This window comes from Platalea leucorodia, assembly GCF_965183815.1.
Source record: "Platalea leucorodia genome assembly, chromosome: 9".
Classification (NCBI taxonomy): domain Eukaryota; kingdom Metazoa; phylum Chordata; class Aves; order Pelecaniformes; family Threskiornithidae; genus Platalea; species Platalea leucorodia.
In genome coordinates this window covers 40,055,403-40,077,161 of record NC_138831.1, presented here as the reverse complement: position 1 = coordinate 40,077,161, position 21,759 = coordinate 40,055,403, and the positions used below count along the sequence as shown (strand labels likewise).

At 37.5% G+C, this 21,759-nt stretch overlaps 1 pseudogene across 1 annotated transcript in view; it reads left to right on the top strand.

Moving 5' to 3' along the window:
• The window catches only part of LOC309595288 (NAD(P) transhydrogenase, mitochondrial-like), a 50,514-nt pseudogene extending 33,824 nt beyond the window's left edge, over positions 1-16,690 (top strand). The window contains exons 6-9 of the transcript in view: positions 9,720-9,858; positions 12,304-12,502; positions 13,403-13,637; positions 16,581-16,690. The product of the transcript in view is annotated as an NAD(P) transhydrogenase, mitochondrial-like (transcript). The remainder of the gene's footprint in view (positions 1-9,719; positions 9,859-12,303; positions 12,503-13,402; positions 13,638-16,580) is intronic.
• Positions 16,691-21,759: the final 5,069 nt, after the last annotated feature.

Below are 21,759 nucleotides of genomic sequence, written 5' to 3'. Positions count from 1 at the left end.
AGGGGGAGAATCACCTCCCTCGACCTGCTGGTCATGCTTCTTTTGATGCAGCCCAGGATACAGTTGGCTTTCTGGGCTGCAAGCGCACATTGCCGGGTCATGTTGAGTTTCTCATCAACCAACACCCTGAAGTCCTTCTCAGGGCTGCTCTCAATCCATTCTCCACCCAGCCTGTATTTGTGCTTGGGATTGCCCCGACTCATGTGTAGGACACTTAGCTTTGTTGAACTTCATGAGGTTTGCATGGGCCCACCTCTCCAGCCTGTCAACGTCCTTCTGGATGGCATCCCTTCCCTCCAGCGTGTCGACCTCGCCACACAGCTTGGTGTCATTGGCAAACTTGCTGAGAGTGCACTCAATCCCACTGTCCATGTCGCTGACAAAGATGTTAAACAGCGCTGGTCCCAATACCAACCCATGAGGAACGCCACTTGTCACAGGTCTCCACTTGGACATCACACTGTTGACCACAACTCTTTGAGTGTGACCATATGTTAGAGTATTGTCTAAACAGTTCAAGTTTTACCATTTTTTTTTTTTTTCCAGAACAGTGCAGTCCGAAGTGGTGATATACCTAAGAAGATGGGAGACGGTCTTCAAAATGTGTGAAGATGTAATCAATCTTAAACTTTTTCTTTCATTATTTCATCAGGGGGCCCATTTCCAAATTATTTCTTTAGTTACAAGGATATTTTTCTTTTTGGATGGAAGATAATTTTTCTGTAATGATCTGGTTCTAGCAGTTAAAACTTGAAGAATGACAAAGATCATAAAACTGATGATATCAAGTGTTCATAGACTTGCTGGCCTGTGCTGATGTTCTAGGAGGGCCTAGCTTTATCTCTTGTGTGTTTTGGTTTTTTTTTTCATTTCCAGCTTTGTGCTAAATTGGTTGTCAAAACTATTTTAAATTTGTAATATTGAGGCCTGATTAAAGATAGCCAAGTTTGCATAATTCCCAACTCTACATTTAGCAGAGCTGAGAAGAAATTTGCTATCATCTTCTCTTAATGGGAAAAGTCCAGTTCTGTCCTTTTCTCTGAGGAGGAAGAAATATTTCTTCTAATTTTCTGTTGAAAATTTGAATTTAAATATTTAGATTTTATGTAGATCTTGCAAATTTAAATACTCCTATTATTGAACCATTTCCAAGTATTTTGTTATGGGTCCAGTTGTATGTGCCTGAGCTGATCTAATGTCACACAGTTTGGATATTGGTTGCCTCTTCTCCACACGTGTGCTACCTAGACTGCATGTCCCATGTTGTGCTATGTTTGTGTTGGTGTAGTGGTGGGCTTTAGGCACATAGGAGGCTTGCATGCATGCCGTGGGGCTCAAAGGTTTGTTCAATCGATTAATTTAAAAGCCCAGCTTACATATTGAAAAACTTATCCAAGTTGTGAGAGTCCTGTTACATGAAAACACTTCAAATACTCTTGTGCATCAGAAAAATCATCTATGCACCTGCTGTTCTCTGCCTTACTCTCTTCAGTAATAACTATAATGCTAATTAGAGCACAAGTCTTACGAGGAGCAGCTGAGGGAGCTGTTTGGAGAGGAGGAGGCTCAGGGAAGACCTTATTGCTCTCTGCAACTACCTGAAAGGAGGCTGTAGCGAGGTGGGGGTCGGTCTCTTCTCCCTAGTAACAAGCGATAGGACAAGAGGAAACGGCCTCAAGCTGCGCCAGGGGAAGTTTAGGTTGGATATTAGGAAAAAGTTCTTCACCGAAAGGGTAGTCAGGCATTGGAACAGGCTGCCCAGGGAAGTGGTTGAGTCCCCATCCCTGGAGGTATTTAAAAAACGGGTAGACGTGGTGCTTAGGGACATGGTTTAGTGGTGGACTTGGCAGCGTTAGGTTAATGGTTGGACTCGATGATCTTAAGGGTCTTTCCAACCTTAACGACTCTATGATTCTATGAATTTTTCCCCTCTTTATGTATCATTTGTTTTCCTTTGTGAAGACCCATTATTTGAAGCAATTAAAAATGCTATAATTTCAGTACGTGGGAATTTACCTGAGGAGGAAAAGTCTCTCATCAGGAACCAACTTGGGAAGTGGACTATAAAGCAATAGCAGAATATTTGCAGCCTTCACTGTCCTCCAGGTAGTAGATACATGCATTGGCCTGTTCTGGAAAGTTAGGTGAATGGTCCAGCTAAAAGTATTTCAATTTTACCTTGTATTGACTACTTCTGTGGCTGCCATAGTTGACTATCATGTCATGACTTACTCCAGGATGCGTATTGAAGCAAACAAACATGTGGCTGCATATGGGATGAACTGGCAACTGCAATGTCCAGATGGCTATCCTGGAATGAGGCAATGAAAGAAAGAAACAATAATTTAGGGTACAGTGTTCAAGATCAGAATTCAATATAAGTTGTTTTCAGAGCATGGCATTAGAATTCTTTTGTGGTTTTTTGAATGTTCTGCATTCATAACAATATGAAGGGATGTTAAAGAAACATGATCTTAATCCAGATGTACTTGCAAAGAATTTAAGTTTTGAAGGCATCTCTATCTTCTTCCTTGGGACTGACTGGAGTGCAATTAATCTGTGAAACACATTGTGCAATGTGATTCTTATCAGACAATCATGAGGTGTTTTCGAATTTGAAGAAGTAGTTGATTTCTTACTCTCAAAAATAAGCACCATATGGTTTTGTAACCAGTTCCCTGACTGGCCTCCCGGCTCATTTAGTCTCTGGCTTCCTGACAAAATAGCTGACTTTCTTTGGTCATGCATCAGAGTAAGCTATTAGTTTTAAACAGAATCCTTAACTTGTAAAAGAAAGCTTTAGTAACTCATGTCTGCAGTAATATGCAAATTTGATTTACTAGCATGTATAAAACGGGCATCAGATCTGCGGAGAACATGTGAAAAGTTTCCAATACAAGAAAGCTTTGACAACTATTTATTTTTCTTTCTCATCAGGGTGTGGTGAACACTGGTTACAAGGACTTGCCAAGCAGAATGGCTACTCAAGCCAGTAGCCTTTATTCCAATAACATCTTGAAATTATTAAAGCTGTTTCTCCTGAGAAAGAATATTTTCACTTTGAACAAAAGGACGATTTAGATTATGGGGCTATTGATCATGTCATTAGAGGAATTTTGGTAATGAAAGGTGAGTTTCAACACCACTTAAACATTTTTGATAAAAATATATAAAATATGTTGTATGAAAGCAGTGATTTTGTTAGTGAGTTTAGTCATTCCAAGGAAACATTATCATTCAATGTCTACATGATAACGTGGTGAAGGGAATTTCTTGCGTGTTTCAAGACCTAAAATACAGCGCAAAAAGATTTATAAATTTTGATACTGTAAAATTACTGTTGTACTTTAAAAAACATGTTTTTAAAGAATTTGTTACTGAGAATTGGCTCATCTCCTGAGCTACTGAACTGTGCCTTAAGCAATATGACTTCAAGTGCGAGATAGTTTATGGACTCAAATCAGCATGCATTGAACAAAGGTGCTGACAAGTAGGAATAGGTGAGCTGTGCGTGATACTGAAAAGGACTTCAAGTAGTGCAAGTACTTCAAAGGCCAAATGGTTTGATAACACTTACTACATCTTTGTGCCAAGGTCAGGAGAGGTAGAGCATTGTTGCTTATAAAGATATAGTGGTTTTCTATTGAACTAAGCAGGGGTTTAGCCTCGGAATATGACATGTATTTCAACCCTGATATGACATCATTAGGCTATGATGTCCTGCGTAGTCTCTGTTGTAATAACAGTAGCCGTCATACCTTCCTACATCCTTTGGCCTCTTACTCTGGGAGGAGAAAAGGAACTAGATATACAGTTAAACCAGGAGGCAGCCTTTAGATCTGTGAAAACTGGTATTACTTCTATATTGGCTGCAATTTTCTGTATGCAAGATATTTCTTGAGATAGACTGATTTTTTTTTTTTTTCAGTTAAGTTTATTTTGGATATAGTAAAGAGGAAGGCTTAATTTCTGTAGTCACAGTGAGTTGAAGATTGACAGGAATCCATATTTGCCTGCAGGTAGCATTAAACCAAAGTACAGTCATGCTAAACATTTAAATATTGGCAGACTGGAATTACTGTTTGGCTAAGAAAGTGTTTGTAAAGAGAAGCATATTCATGTTCAGCTTTTAAGGAATGTAGTCTAGGATTTAGGTAGGTTTTCTTGTTTAATGTCTGTTTTCTGGGCTTTATTGTGTGTGTTTTTCTGAGTTTTTTGCTTGTTTTTTTTCCCTTCCAGTGTCATGTGTATTACACCTGAAATACATCAGGCCAAATTTGGTGCAGTAAGAACACAAAGACAGTTTTTGCAACTGACTGAATTCAATGGTTGGTGCTATTTTACAGACCAAGGGTTATCGTAATCAGTATAAGGTAAAAGCCAAATCCTATTCTATTTACTCAAGTGAGTAATCCCACTAATTTCAGGACAAATAAGTAACCATGACAGGACTTTGCCTGAAGGGTCACTCCATGATATAATGAAAGGCAAGATACAGTAGGAATCCATCATAATGATTGTTTTGTTCTGCAACAGGAAGGTGTAAAGTGTTATTTCAGTAACCTTTCCCAAGAACAGCACCCCTTTGTATTTAAAAAAAAAGCACAAAACAGGAAGAGTCATACTCTTATAATCTAGGAAAATGATGACCACAGCTGGAATTTATATAAAAGGTACAAGGGAATTAATTTATCTATATTTCTTGTTGCCATTTTGCATTTAAATGATGAGCCATGCTAGGAATAATTATGTAAAAATAAAATGAGCTCTTGAAAGGTAGTGTGGATTAATATTGAAAAGCAGCAGGCAGTGGTAAGTCAGGGTTGCTAACATACCATGTTGCTTTCCAATTGAATGAAAGGCTAAAAATTTAACTTTTCAGGATCCTTGGTGAATCACTGTATACCTTCTGTTACCAAGAAACTTCTTCTGATATTAATTATGTATGAAATAGAGCCAATACAGTATAGGTTAGGAACCCAATCCAGGGCCAATTAAAATTAACATAGACTGTTCTCAAAAGCTTTTGGATCAGGGCCTGTATATACTGCATAACTCCAGATGTCATTATCTGTGTTGAAATATATGTATGAAATGGAAAATGAATCATATAGCAAGGTTTTGATTATGTTGAATAATATTTTCCTCATAAACAAGGTTGTTATGCTCTTTGCATTAACTGCCTTTAAAAATAATAATAGAATGAAAAAAGAATAATGTAAATGATAACAGAAAAGGATACATATAGCGCACCGTTTCGATGGTTCACTACCTTCAAAGCTCCTGTTCAAGGTAAATGAGTAACAGTAGAAATATCTATTAGTTCAAGGAAAGCAATTTTTGGTGGTACAGAAAGGTGATTTTAAAGGAACAAAAAAGAGAAGGAAGTCTCTTTCACTTAGTGAACCATTCTATAACCAAGCTTTGTACAGCATCTGAAAGACCTTCCTTACTGCCTCCTCCCAGGGTCACTGACTTAAAATGTTTTGTCCAAAGTATCATCGTTGTTTGAAGATCTCTTTTCTTTCATTAATGTTGGGCAATTTGTATACAACTTTTAAAGTTTTTAATAAAAACTTCCTAAAATGATAATCCAACTGAAAAATAAACTCCTGTGATGTCCGATAGTGAGACTGTGATATCTTTCTACATTGGGCTTTGTCTGGATTGGAGAAATTCATACTGTACATTGACTTGCTCAGAGCTTACTTAGGTATATTTAACAAAACATTGTGCAAGTGATGACAAAATATGTCTCCAAGTAAAAAAAAAAAATCTTATTATCTTGGATTAATGAAATGATGTAGTCTTTTCCTAAAGAGGGAAAAACACTTCCTTAAACCACCAACACATATGGTCAAAGAGACTAGTACTGGGAGCAATAATATTTTCTCCCATGGAAGTATTGTTGAACTCTTTGTGTGGTCTGCATCTTTTAACAATGTTCAGATGCTACACTGTGGTCTGTATTCCTACTAAAGCAGTAAAGGTTGTGAGAAGTCACTGGGGAATTTATGACATTTAATTTTGGGTTTTTTTTATAAACTATTTCTCCATATTTGCCCAAATGGAATATTTGTTATTTAAGAAATTTAGTTTGGCAGTCCCACATGCATCTGCTGGATCCTGCGGTCCCCACTTCATCCTCAGGTTGACAAAGATTCTATTATTCCAAAATTAGCTTTCTGGCAAAACCAATGTATACAATTCATGCATGTAAAAACATGCAGGAAATGCCGTCTGCTGCCATGGGTGTCAGTGACAAAACTGCAGTAGAGTAGGGTTTGGGTTCTATGCCTGTTTTTATTTTATGATTCATAAAGAAAAGTGCTTTATTATTCTTCTGAGTGCATAGTTTTTTCTTTATAGATTTGGCAGGTATTTTGGAACTGACGCTTGTTTCTCCTAATCTTCTTTTACTCAAATGGTGGCCAGATTTGTTCTTGCTTGGAATAGTGGTTATGACACTACCCAGGGAGTCACCTGGCCTCCATTTGCCTCTCATACCAGAAATTGTATTTATTATTGCTAAGTGTACTGTCTGCTGCTTTATTCTCTTGTATGCTTCATTATGACAGATTTGAGTTCAATTTCACTAGGAGGGGCCTACAGGAAGTCAAAACAAGGTTAATGACTTACCCAAAGTGAATTACAAATGAGATTAGAATTTATGAGTTCCTGCCTCAAAACTTTTACTCCAGGCACTAAACAATACCGTTTTCATCTTTACTTAGATCCATGATGCATATTCATGCACAGAAATTTTACTGGCAATGAAAGGATTGTATAATGATCATTGCTTGTAAATATAGGCATGCCAGTATAAGCATTGGCTTTATGTTTATACCCATTGTCTCTATAGTAAGTATACATATTTCTGTGATAAGATGACCAGAGAAGAAAATGTTTAACAGAATTAATGGGAATAGGAGAAGGTATAGACATGCCTCAGGTATGTGTGTCTATATCCTTTGCTTTTTCATCTGCGTAGGACCAACTTCTTTCTGCACGGTCTTGTCCAAAAAGCAGAATGTTTCTCCAGTTGATGAAATTGTTAGGTTAAATTTTCAAAAATCATTGACACACTGGTAGCTAGGTTACTTTGCCTAATTGAGATGCTACATGCATTTGCCATGATGTAGAAGTACAAAGCTGCATGTGAGAATTTTCAATCTGAGCAGCATCCTTACTGAGTCAACTGTCAATTTCTTGGAGTAGAGCATTTTGCAGAGTAGACTTTTCCTGATGTTTTCAGCTTTAAATTTCCCTTTATGATGGAAAAAGTATTTAAAAATTGGATTCTGTTCTAAGCAAAGCTGAATGCAAGTGGACCTCAGTTTGGCTTCAGAAGCATTTTAATTCCAATTTAATTTTTTATAGAACTTTAGACAGAGGAACCTACTCTTTTAATACAACTGTTTAGGTACAGTTTTGTGTGAGTAGTCTAATTGTTTTGGTAGTAGAAGTCAGTTGTCACTATTCAAGACCTTTGCTCTGAAAAAGCATTTTCCAGGATAATTGACTAATTTTTTTCCATATAGCATACCTATCTCTGATGTTCATTATGTCTGATGTTAGGATTCTGTGTTACTAATAGGATATCAAAATCAATAACCTGGGTTTTTTTTTTTTTTTTTGTTTGTTTTTTGTTTTTTTTTTTTGTTTGTGTTTTTTTTTTTTTTTTTTTTTTTTTTTTTTAAGTATTAAACTCCTAGGAAAGCCCCTGAAATCTCTCAATGCTCACCAGTTTTGTGAAAGAGGTGAAAAAGTTATGGACTTTTGGTCCATGTGATTGAGTACTCAGGTGTGCAAAACCAGATTACAAAATATCTGTGTCAGCAACTCAATGTCCAGAAGGAAACCTGTAACAAAAATGTTTGCACAGACATGCACAATGGAGAGGGATAAAGCTAATTGATTCAAAGGGCTCATTGTAAATAGCCACAATCAAAACATACTTTCATATTTTAGTTTGATCACACTTGCACTGAGACTACCTCTCCACACACAGGATTTCCTGCTGGAAACTTCTCTTAGAATCACAGAATGATTTGGGTTGGAAGGGACCTTTAAAGGTCATCTAGTCCGACCCCCCCCTGCAATAAGCAGGGATATCTTCAACTAGATCAGGTTGCTAAGAGCCCAGTCCAGCCTGATCTTGAGTGCTTCCAGGGATGGGGCATCTACCACCTCTCTGGGCAACCTGTTCCAGTGTTTTACCACCCTCATCATAAAAAAATTTCTTCCTTATATCTAGTCTGAATCTATCCTCTTTTAGTTTAAAACCATTACCCCTTGTCCTATCACTACAGGCCCTACTAAAAAGTCTGTCCCCATCTTTTGTATAAGCCCCCTTTAAGTACTGAAAGGATGCAATAAGGTCTCCCTGCAGCCTTCTCCAGGCTGAACAACCCCAACTCTCTCAGCCTTTCCTCATAGCAGAGGTGTTCCAGCCCCCTGATCATTTTTGTGGCCTCCTCTGGACCCGCTCCAACAGCTCCATGTCCTTCCTGCGCTGAGGGCCCCAGAGCTGGATGCAGGGCTCCAGGTGGGGTCTCACCAAAGCAGAGCACAGGGGCAGAATCACCTCCCTTGACCTGCTAGCCACGTGTCTCTTGATGCAGCCCAGGATACGGTTGGCTTTCTGGGCTGCGAGCTCACATTGCTGGCTCATGTCCCATTTTTCATCCACCAGTACCTCCAAGCCCTTCTCTGCAGGGCTGCTGTCAATCCCTTCATCCCCCAGCCTGTATTGATACCAGGGATTGCCCCGACCCAGGTGCAGGACCTTGTGCTGGGGCATTTGTTTATCAGATGTTTCAATCAGTGGGATTGTCATGCTAATTAGAACCTCATAGTAATTTGCCTGTGGGTGCAGATGTAGCAGATCTCATAAGCTATCTAGCCAGTTTCTGAGTTCTGAGTAGTAATCTGTGGTCAACCAGTGGTGTGATAAAGGTGGAAAAGAGACACTAGAAACACAATTCAATTTCTTCAGTGATTAAAGACAAGAACCTTCATGCTAGCATTTTTCGAAAATGCTCACCGAAACCACATATAGAGACAAAGTCTGCATTAATAGGAAAGAAAGATGTGTTCAGATTTTTTTTTTTTTTTAGGAACTGGGAAACCTATGGAATAGGTAGAGCTTACAACAGAAGGATGGGTTCTATCTAATGGAAGATGAAAGGGTATTGGCGCTTACTAAAAAGATTATAGGGTAGTTTTTAAAACTCAAGACAGGGAAAAGCAGATAAATTAGATAACATAATGTAGAATGAAGTTCTGTAACTCTCAAGGAAAAACAAAGGTAGAATTTGATAAAATTAATTTCAAAAAATAGCATAAATAGTCAACACAAAGTCCCTTCTAAGTAGAAAATGAAAAAACTAAGCAAACATACCATATATAGTACTATAGCCATGCTAGAAGTTTAGGAAATAAGATGGATAAGGAAGGCCTGACTGCGAGAGAGAGAAAAAGGAATTCATTTAAAAAGAGCACAAATAGTTAATAAAATTGAAAATGCTCCTACTAAAAGGAAAACACAGTAAAGTCCAACACCATATGGGAACTGAATTTGCAACTGGAATAAGCTGCAGGATACAAAATGACAGTTACACCAGTTTTAACATGAAGGGATGCGCAGAGAAAGAAAGTGTACTCATGGGAGTTTTTACCTGCTAATTATTACAGGTAAAATTTATATTTCTGAACAGGTGGTTGCTTAATTACACAGAATGCTGGATATGTTCAAATGACCTACTCCAGAATATGATTATCTGTGTCTTCTCCCTAAAGCAGTGTTTATAGGAGGATATGGTGCCTCTCTATGCCATTGGGCATAACATTGAACAGGTTACTCAATGTTAAATTTTCTTCTGTTCAAAGTTAAGTAATTCAAAACTAGGAGGGTGGTCTTGGCTAGCAAAGCTAGTCATAGGAGCAAGCAAAGAGTCTGATTCTGCCTGAAATATCAATGCTACAAGCAGCGAGGAATGAGGGGTATGTGCAGAATCAGGCCCTCCAGGAAAACTATTCACTTATATGGGCAAATATTTGCCATCCCTCTTCATTAGATCATGGAATCTGTTATCCCTAGGGCCAGGGAAACAATTTTATAGCCTTTTTGTTTTCTACTGTCCTTATTTGAGCATATTCCTTTGACTGTTCTATGTTTCATTCAAGAGAAAACAGCTTTGCATTTCCAGTTCCATAATATTCCGTTACAAAGCAGCAACACATTCATCAAAGAACTTAATTCATTTGCAGAAGTACCAATCTGTATCTAGTTTAGAGTGTAAGTACATCAGGAGAGATACCATATTTATTTTTATTTGCTATTTTTTAATCCACCTCCAGATGCATGCGTTGTTCAAAACTTATTAAAACTAAGCTCTTTCTTATTAGAGGTAGAATCTAACTGGCAGTTATCTTTACTAAAGACAGGGAAAGGAAGCATTTTGGGAAGAGAATAATCTAATAGTAATCAGACCTGAACTTGTTCTCTTACCTGCCCTTAAGGCTTCCTACACCCTAGAAAAGTGTTCAGCACTAAATCTGGAAGAAATGAGGTGTCAGATTTCATTAATTCTTTAAAGGTGTTTTGTTGGTTTGTTTTCGTTTTTGTTTTGTTTGTTTGTTTGTTTTTTAAAAAAACCAATACCATCACTGGAGAGAAATCTGATGGATGTCCTGGAACTTATCAGAAGGTTGCATGGCAGTCAATATACATAGTAACAAAGCTTATTTTCCAAACGGTTGTTTCACAGTTAGTTTTACATTGGAACCCCATTCTTTGAAATGATGTTGTGTTACCAGACTAGAATAGCTCATATATGTATTAAAAGAATAAAGTAAAACATTTCCCTCTGTGCTACAATACATGGAAGGAATGGATCAATAAAATCTTACATGTAATAAACACCTGAAAGACTGAGAGAGATCAGACTGAACTAGAAGCAGTAGCAGATATTTTCAGTTTACATTCTGCATACAAATAAAGGAGACTGTAATTCTTAAACTTAGATTTTGACCTGTTTCATTGTGAGGATGAGGTTAATAATTAGATAAATACTGGATAAAAATTATATGCTGCATTGTTGCTTCTTAAAGATAGGTGTAAAATCACTGAAGCCAATATTTTTTTCCAGTTGTCTTACAAATGAGTACTTGAATATTTGAGATGTGTTCTGGGAAGCTTGTTATGTTGCATCTTTTCCACAGATCATAGTACAAGCCATGTCAATGCAGTCATACAGCTATTTTGTTTAACACCAAATCTCCTCAGGATACAGTATCTATAAATTCGCTCCATCTCAGCATTGTTAATACCCTTATATGACAGTTTCCCTTCTGTTAGACTTAACGCTTTGGACATAGACTTCTGAAAAGCCAATAAATATTTCTTGAAGATACCAGCCAACACATGGTCCTTGGCCTTTCCAAATGTTCCAAGAATGTTGTCGAATGGCTATATTTGTTTGTTAGTTATGATTTGAGTATCATGGATTTTACTGACTGTATTATTTTGGATCATACTTTCAACTAATTCAGTGATGCAGGTTAAAAGACAATTTATTATTTAAAATGAAGTCACCATGTCCTCTTTAAATATCAGAAGGCAGACTAGATGTTTAGTAAATCAGGTCATTAGGAATTTCAGAGCATTTTTTTTTATATCAAAACATCTAAAATAAAAATATGAGAGAATCAGACCTTTATATTTAGCTTGATAAAGTACACTACTTTTACCTATAAAGACTATAATGGCTAAAACAGTTCTAAATTTGTCTAGTGCAGGGCAAATCTAACAAAGGTGTAATGTCTTTCAGCTTGAACTAATGCGATAAGTATTTTTCTTTTGGGACAGAGTATTAAGAAATAAGCCTGAAAACAATAAAGAATAAGGCAGTAATTGAGGCATTGTAGACTAATATTAGAAAACAATACGTCAGTGTTGATGATAATTGAAAACATGTACTCAAATATATGTCAATGGATCTTGGAATTGAGTTGCTGGGATGCTAATGAGTTTCATGGATGCTTGGTGGGTTGGTGTCATAAAGAAATACAGAAACCAGGAAATGTGAAGGGAGGAATCTGCAGAAGTCTTATAATCAGAAATGGATATTCACTTGTATTAATAAACAGAAGAGATCTTTCTCATTTTTAAAGATAAACTATTGGTTCTCAGTCCTCCTGGAGATTTTAAAAGCCTTCCAATGCCTTTATATTCCTTTACAAAGAGTAAAGCTTGAAGTACAGCAATGCTACATGTTCATTTTTTTCTTTGTATTTCAGATGATGTATTTCGGCTCAGTTGTGTGCTGTGCAGGAGTGCTGGCAGGGTTGTCTAGTCAGAACACTTCTGGATTTGGGAATGCCCTTGGTATGATTGAGGTGTCAGAGATTTAGGAGCAAGCAGCAGTAGGAGGACAGAAATCTTCACAAGAAGTGCTTGCGCAGATGTCTGTAGCCATGGATCTGGGTGGCACAATGGGTATATACACTTCTACACAGTATATGTGCTCAATTCGGAGCATCCTTGTTAAGTGTTATTAATTAATTTACTATTCTTTGAGAGGATAGGAAAATATATTATGAAAGTATATGCATTCCTAAAGGTGGCACTCTTAACTAAGGGGGGGAGTATAATTTGGGATGAAAGATCTTAATTGCTAATATAAAGCTTAAGTTTTGTCAAAGTCGAATGTTGTTCTGAAATGAAAACAATTGATGTTTCAAAAAGCACTGAAATCATTAGATGGTTTTTGGAACTTTCCATTTATTTTCTGAACTGAAACAATTTTCTTGTTATGAATCTAGCAACTGCCTCAGTTGATTGGAATTAGAATTTATTAATTTGTGGGAAAAGAAATATTTGAAAAATTTAGTTTTAATGCTGATTCTCTAAGGAGGATTTTATATTTGATACTATGGAGGCCAATAGAAATTCTCAAAGGTTGAGGTTGAAACTTGGTAAGAGAGAAGAGGGGAAGGTACTACTTCTTTGCCAGTTTGTCACTTAGATTGTGGCAGTCTTCTAATGCATCCAGAGGCATTTGGCCTGCCTTGATTCTCTGTAGGCAAAATGTGTTTGGAAAGTCTGGCGGGTGCATTCACATAACTCTCTCCCATACATAAGAAACAGTGGCTTCAAAAGAGCTGTTCTGGCTCTGTTTCTTACAAGCTGTTATCCCAAAATGTTCTAGCAATGTATTTTTGGGAAAAACTTAAATTAGGTTAAAATTTCCTATAACTATTATATTTCTATTTCATTGTACGAAAAGGAAAACATTAAAAAGTAAACAGTCCTTTCTTGCTCAACGGTCTGTTTATGCTTTGAGTATGAAACACAGTGTAATATTTTATTTTGGATCTAAATAATTTAATTTTGCAGGTCTTACCATTGCAGAAGGAATTGAAATCTCTGACTTTCCTCAGCTTGTAGCTGCATTTCACAGTCTGGTTGGTTTGGTAGCAGCAGCTCTTACATGTATTGTCGAGTACGTGATGGAATATCCACACCTTGATGTTCACCCTTCTGCCAAGGTTCTCAAAATTGTGGCATATCTGGGCACTATATTGGGGTGTAGCTTTCAGTGCTTCTTTAGTGGCTTATGGAAAAATGCTGGGTATTCTTTACTTTAGTCTGTCATATGAAATTTAGGATGAATTTCACTAGAGGCCCCCCCCCTTTTTTTTTCCTCAAAATACAGTTGAATCCTAGGAGGAGCTGGGGGCTACTTCTCTTAGCTCTTTTGTGAGGGGAGGGAAGTACCCTTATACAACTTAGCTTAACAAATTCAATAGGACTGGAACATGAGGAGGAGATTAGTGGCTTTGGCTTGTCTGTTCATTAGGAGAGATGTTGATGTTGGTCTCAAGGATTTCTTTTGCTGGATTTGCTAGAGAGTGTTTAATTAGGAGTCTGACTTAGATTCCATAGAGCATTACTCCTAAGATTCTGACGTGCACAACTAGTGGCTAAAGGAATTGTAGTAAGAGATCTTTTAGGTCCCTATGTATCAATTATTTCCTACTGCAATGATATACAGCTATTGAAACTTTGTGTTCTGAATAATTAGTGTCCTATTTGCTACTACAAAGCAATCATATATCAAACTGCTTTTGTTTTCCCATAATTAACAAGGCTGAAATAGGAGTCATGGAGTACGACAGGAGCTGGAGCACTTCCATTTCTGAGAATTCCTTCCAAAAAAATTCTGACGTTTTTGTCTTGTATCTGCAATAAGTGGACCTTTCTTCCAGCTAAACTAATTTCCAGGGAGACCAGTGCCTTGGTATTTTTATTCTGTATCTGTAGCCTGTCTTAATTTCTAGTGCTTTAGCATTAAGAATATTTTAGCGCAGAAGTCAATACAGTGTTAGAGCAGCATGCTTGCTTCCAGGTTTGCTGGACCATTTCTACTTGGGTACCACTAGTTGAATGCTGGCTTGCTGACAGCATCCATGGCTAGTATGATAACTTTTATATTGGACCCTAGCTACACCCCTAGATTAATGTGCATTCTTGGTGTTACAGGACTCTCTTCAATTATGGTAATAGTATCAAGAGAGCAATTCTTGAACCTCTTCATTGCAAATAAGTGTAAGGTTTTTGCACGCACATCCAGCACTTGCTGATTGCTAGCCACAATCCAGTCTTGTATGTTAGCTGAAAAATTTGGCATAAATTATGAGGAATCAACAAAGTGCTCTGCAGAATGTTTATCTAGCCCTATAGAAATTGCATAACAAGTCTGCAAGACCCTGCAGGATCCCACAAACCACACTGCAGAGATCCAAAACTTTTTAGCCAGGAGCAGTGCTGTAGAATAAGCTGTGGATGTTTATCTAGTCAGATGTATATGTAATCCTAGCCATTGCTGTAACTATGGACCGGTTTTGGAAAGAAATAAGAGAGTAAGGGTCTTGTTCGGCAAATAACAAATGATTTCAGCTCCTATTATGCCTGTATAATCTTTCAGCAAAAATTCTAAAGGCATATCTGCTTACACGACCAAACCCAATAATGATCGTAGGTAACAATCTTCTGCTAACTGGGTGCTTGAATGAACTTTTGTTTGCTTTTGTTTCACTTATTTAATATTTTAGGAATTATATAATTTCTTGAACTATAAATTTAGTTTTTCTTTCCCTTATGTGGTATTTACTAAATTGCAGGGACTGACCCTGACAGCTGTAGGTGGAGCAGATATGCCTGTTACTAAAATACCAAACAGTTACTCTGGCTGAGCCTTGTGTGCAGAAGGATTTCTTCTTGACAACAGTCTTGACAATTGCGGGTGCCTTGATTGTTTGCTCTGGATGGAGCTATCCTGTCATGCGTTGTGTGTGTGGTAAGGAAATACCACTAGTTTGTCCCCTTTTCTGTGTGAAATAAGACTAGGCCATCTACTTTGGTAACTTTTAGAAATAAGATGTTGCAGGAGATTGGATGATTGCACTGGCTCCCTGACAGAATTTTGCTTATAATGGTAGTAAATAATGAAAAGTTACAGCAATTGGATAGATGTCTGGTGGGTTTCCTAGAATTAGGATTTGGCAAATGAACTCCTTAAATGCCAAGGACAGCAAAGAAATCGGAATATGTCTGGGTTGCATGATGCAGAGCTGTATAGAGATATCCAGCCAACTCAAGGATTGCAAGCAGTGTATATATGCTAGGAGAGCCCTTCCTCATTTTTACCTCGCTTTTTAGTAGCTCCTTTACCCATAGTTCAAGCACTTCCATGTGGCACTTCACTGAACAGTGTAAACATAGTAAAAATTTATTTCCTGTTGGTTACAGGCATGATGGACTGGGCATCGACTGGCACTCACACGTCGGCAGGGGGATTAAACTACTGGCCTTGAGAGAGTTGATTCCTTCAGGTCAGAGTGGTGGTCTTATACCGTAAGAGAACTTGCATAGCTTTGCCTGAGTTCTAGCCATTCAGAATGGAAACAGTTCCTAGTGTGCTAAATCTGGCAACTGAACTTTAAAAACAACTAGGAAAAGTAATAACAGCAATGTGATTTACTCGTAAAACCAACAATGTAAGTTAATATTTTATAAAATGCTGAATGGCCTTTACTGAGGGATCTCACCCAGCAACTGACTTTGAGGAAATGGGAAATGTGCTGTTTCATAACAAGCAAGAGGGGAGATGTTATTTAAACAAAGAACATCTTTGTTTTGCTAGGGAAAAATGTTAAGGTAGTTTAGGGAGAAGAAAAATGTTTAAAAATGGCTGAAAAACAAGTTTTTCTCAAACGCGTATCTGAAAATCTGTTTGAAATGTGTGATTTTTATGCCAAGTGGGATGCTGAAGCTTTCAAAAAAAAAAAAAACCAACAAACCAACAATGCAATACTGAACTGTTGAACCATTGCTGTATCAGCTTCACAGCTTGTTAAAGTTAGCTTTAATGAGCTGAAGAATAATGCAGTCTGCCTTCCCAAACAAACTACATGGGAATTTACAGCAAATGAACTATTTATTTTGGGATTCTTTTAATGGACTTGGAACTGTTGTTTTGACCAGTATACTCATTTCATGTGTTCACGTTTAGGCCGTGATCAGATCTTTGCCAAATGTCGGTTTTGGGTGGATATGGCACAGCATCTACAGCAGGAAGGAAACCTATGGAAATTGTTGGAACTTGCACTGAAGCTGGATTAGACCAAGCTATTTGAAATGATAAAGGAGTCTAATTCTGCTGTTACCCCAGGTGAGAGTTCAGATGTTTGTTCAATTACTCAATAATAGGCTTTTCAAGCTACCTGGGGTCTTGCATTACATTCTGCATATTTCACTGTTCACTGTCACTTTAATCATGTCAAACTCTTGTTTCCACTTCCTTTAAATCTATCCAATTCATGCTTGTTATCCAAATATTAAAATTGTTAAATACCTCTTCTCTCCTTATATGCCACCTGTGTCTCATCTGATTTTAGCAGTCAATCTTCCCTGGGCTTTGCATGTAAATACAGACCTCTACAATCATTAGTCAACTTCATCCCTAATCATCTCTGTTCCTATGTATATGCTAAGCTTCCTCAGAAGCTGGAGTGTCCCAAGCTTTCCAACAGAGTACCATTTTTCTTTATCTTGAAATCTGTTTTGAAAGCCTAAGCCTGCTGACTCATTTACTTGCAGACTCCCTGAGTGCACACCATTAAAGCGTTGCCTAGCTTCACCTTGACAAGTCTACTCTTCTGTCTTTGCTAACTTTTATCCTTGATTTTTAAGTGTTTCAGGGCACAGGTTTTGCTTTCTTGTCTGTTACAGACTAGTGCTAAGTATTAACTGTTATTTTAGTGATGTACAAATATGCAAGAGACTTGAAAATTTGCATTGTAGATATTAAAAATACAATAAAAGCTAAGAAGGGAGTTATAACAAATGTTTGGTCACAAACTACAAGGCTGTATTTCTTCTTTCCTATGTTTGCAGTGAAACATTTTGTTCAGATGTATTCAAAAAGTATAACATTTTTGGGACTTGGTGCCTGCTTGTCACCAGTAAACCCATTTAATACAGTGTCCTGGATGTAGGTGACATTAGTGAAAGCTGAATGCTTCCTGATGTAGTGAATTAAATGTTATAGTTCTAATGAAAAATGTTGGTTAACTAGAAGTATCACACTTGATAATACACATACATCTTGGTAGTACTATAGTCCTCATCCTTTTGTAATGATACAGCATAGGGTAAAAGGGTTCATCGAGGCCCTAGATCTAAGACTACGCTAATCTTAATTTCATTAGGTTTATGCCATTTGTCATATCCTGGACTTCTGAGGTTTTACTGTTGATGTATGTTCCAGCTACGATGGAAGTCAGACCTGTTCTTTATGATTAGACCTTAATGAGCAATGCCTCACTTTACATCTGTGAACTCTGGGAGTTTTTCTCATCTTACAAAATAATGAAGGCCTCTAGCATAGAGCTGGACATAGTGGAAATACAAAGAATTTGGGGACAAACTTTAAATGGATATTTTTTTTTAACCTTTGAATGGTACTGGTTTATAGCAAAGAAATATGAGATTAAGTTACTGAAGTTACTTCATTGGGCCTCCCTCTTTGTGTTAATTCTCATAAAATAAAAAAATCACTGCCAAGATTTATGCAGGGTAATCAGCTATTCAGTCTGAGACTTCTCAAAGAATGGCAAGCTTTGGCCAACATTCATTTTCAATTTGCAACAATAACAAAAAAGTTTGTGTCATGATATTCAAGGATAGTTTCATTTCTGTAGGATAACTACACATGGAAAATATTAACAGAGATCGGGAAACATTCAGTTTTCCTACGTCTCATCTACAGGACAGCGTAGCCACTGAGTTGAAATGTGCCAGTTAATCATTCTTCTTTAATTATAACAAATTGCAAAAAGTTACAGTATTTTATGAATGCATGTGAACAAAAGACTATAGTTCCAAATATGTAGGAGAAAATGCTTAAATAAAATATTTTAGGCACCGGATTGCCTGAAGCTATTGAGCACTTGCTGTGTAGCTGTCTGATATGTTTTGCACCTCCGCTGAAACCTGAGGTGAGGCCTAGGTCTTCTTTCCCCTAAGTTACAGGCATTAGAAGCACTGTACATACCTATAGTTGTAATCACGCCAGCTTCTCCAGCTGACCCAAGAATAAAGTTGGCTTCTTTCGGATGCAGCTGCATGTAGCCCTTAGCCAAATGGATGGGTCATCATGATGAGGGGCCTCTGAAAGGAGAGGGATATGGAAAAAAAGGAAGAGAACTGCCAAAGTGCCTCCCCCAGCAAAGCAGGCTGCTGTAGAGAGTAATGTTAAGTGCTGTTGTTTTTGTATAGTCACATTAAAAAACCCAACAGAAAACACTCAAAGCCCTAGAAATTTGTTAATAGCCAAGATCTTTATATACTCTTCCGCTGAAGATTAAAGAAATTATTTTTAAAAGGGTCAGAGGCTTTATTTGCAATAAAATAGTGAATTCCAAATAGAATGCTGCAGTGTTAAAAACACACACACACACAAAAAATCAGTGTTCAGGGTGTTAATGATTTGTGGGTTTAATTTTCACTCACTTAATTGTCTCTTTTGGATTTTTTTTCTGTATAAGTCCTGAGTTTGTGAGGATGGCAAATCTTTCCTAATGTACTCCACACTGCATAAGTAAGGAAGGCCATAACAGCTGCAATCATTTCTCTGGAGATGCATATGATCTGTAGCATCAGGAAGAAATGCAAAAATGGCTCTATACTGCCTCTAGGCCTTCCCCCTCCTTCTGAGGCTGCCAACTATTAAACTAGAGACTACATAGGCCACTGATGACAGGTGGAGATCTGGTAATTTCAGCAGCACCTTTTCAGACCTTTGTGTCACCTTGCACTGGCCATATTTCCTTCACATAAGAATTCTTCACTGCTTTATCTGTTTTAGAGCTGCTTTGCATCACTGGATCCAGCTTAATGGATGGGAGTCAAACTATATGATTTTGTTCCAAGCAAATATGCAGGTGATAGCTTATAAAGGAAGGTTTACGAGCTAAATTTAGTACCATAGAATCTTGAATTTACTGCCTCTGAGAAGAGTCCACATCAAATCTTTTCAGCTGACAATCTTAAAATGTTTCTGACTCTGTCCATCCTATAAACTCAGTCCGGAAAGGCAAGATGATGTATCTACTTTTCACAAACGTCTGAAATAGGTGTAGCTTTATTGCTGTAAATGAGGCTAATCTACTTCCATTCTTGTATCTGATGTTGTTAAGTTTGTTGACATATATTTGCATGCATTTTAGGAACTTAGAGCAGGGAAAACAGACATTTCTGTATTAGACTGCTTTTATTCCCATCTTTGCTCAAAGTAGACCTATGGTTGTCTTACACCTGGAGGCTGTTCTCCATGTAACAGTACGCTAAATTCCTTTGGCTCGTGCATCTCAGTCACTTGGAGGGCTGTTGCAGAAGATATAAAAATGGTACATCCAGAACATCCTTGCTGTCTCTGGTTGCCAGGCTTCTGGGAGGCATAGCCAGCCCTATGGCTAAAAAGGTTAAGAGGAATGGAAGCTGGAATGTGATGCTGATTTTAATAAGGACTCTAGGAGACTGAACAGATGTACAGACCATTAAGCTTGACTTTACTGGGCAAACTGTGAACAACTTTAAAAAAAAAAAAAAAAGAATTGGTGGGCACCTGGTAAGTATGTTTGGTGGAGGAATCACTGCTTTTGCAGATGTCACATTTCACAAACCCATTAAGAGTTCCTTGAAGGATTCAATGAGTATGAGGATAAGGGTGATCTAGTTGATACTGCTGGTGTTACAGCTCTAAACTAAGCCCCATTTTCTTATCAGTAGAGTTACTCTAGAAATACACCATTCATGAACACTGTGGCTAGAGGTTTTAGGAATTATTAGCAATTTTTAGAGCTGTGTTCTATCGTCTTAACCCAAGCTGTGGAGTCTCTTGGACTACTAAAATATTAATTTCTGGACCTACAATGGATTGTGTGTAAATGGAGTGCTTCTTGCATGCAGAGCCATGGAACTGAAGAACTGAACAGAAAAGAGACTGTAGATTTGGACCATAAGTGAGTAGTGTTGAAATAAACTACGCAGTATAACATAATGGACGTCATCCTCAGATTCCACATATGCGCCCTATTTAGCAACCTCACAAGGGCCTTGTGTAAGACTGCCTCTTAAATCTTAGTATTTATTTTCATGATATCTTACACAGAGAATGCACAAAACTTTTAAAAATAGTTTTCATTAGCACATGTAACTGCCAAGATTCAATTCTAGGTTTGAACACCAACAGATGGACCTAATTTTTTCATTCAGATGAAACAACAAACTGTCATCATTTATTGTATGCTTGATTAATGTGCTTTGGTGTTGTCTTGATAACTTGAAGCAGTGGCTTTTCCTTTCATAATAACACATTTTGTAATATTTCCTTTTTGTCTCAGATAGACTTGGCTCTGGTCATTGGCACAAATGACAGAGCAAACTCAGCAGCACAGGAAGATCCCAATTCTATGATCACTGGCATTCCAGTACTGGAACTCTGGAAAGCAAAAAAAAAAGGTAATAAAAACCAATGACAGTTCCATAGGACCATTTCCATAGGACCATCCATATGTTGGAACAGCTACAGTATTGTATGCTACCTTGCTTGAATCTACTGTGTTAGTTTTCATGGACTTCAAAAGATTCAAGATGTCTTGTTTCTTACCCCATTATATTTTTCAATGGATTCTCCTTATAAAATGAGCAAAATCAGTTAGGATATGCCTATGTTAGAGATTATTCTGCATTTAAGAGTTTGGCAGTACAGTTTGGTTGGCAAATTCCCTGTCAGCTGCTTCAGGCATTGATTTTAAAACCAGTTCCCCAGATAAAGCCTTATCAGGGAAAAGAGGAAGCTTTTGGCAATGTAGAAGTTTCTATGTTGTATTTTTTGCCAACACAGTCATGATAGAAAATATTACAATCATTTTTGTACTCTTAACTGACATAGGTGTGTAGATTGACACCAATATTCTAACCACACTTAGACATGTGTGAGGTTGAAAGAGGAAGTAGCGTGAACCAAGTACTTCAAGTAGACTGAGGTGCTTTACGTTTCTGAAAATTGAAGCTGTATCAAGTTGCTTCCTTGTCTGCTGTAAATATGAAAAAAATTGATGCTGCAGCATTGATTTGGCCCAAAGGAAGCCTGTGAACAGAGAAAGCAAGCTAGACAGAATGTTTCA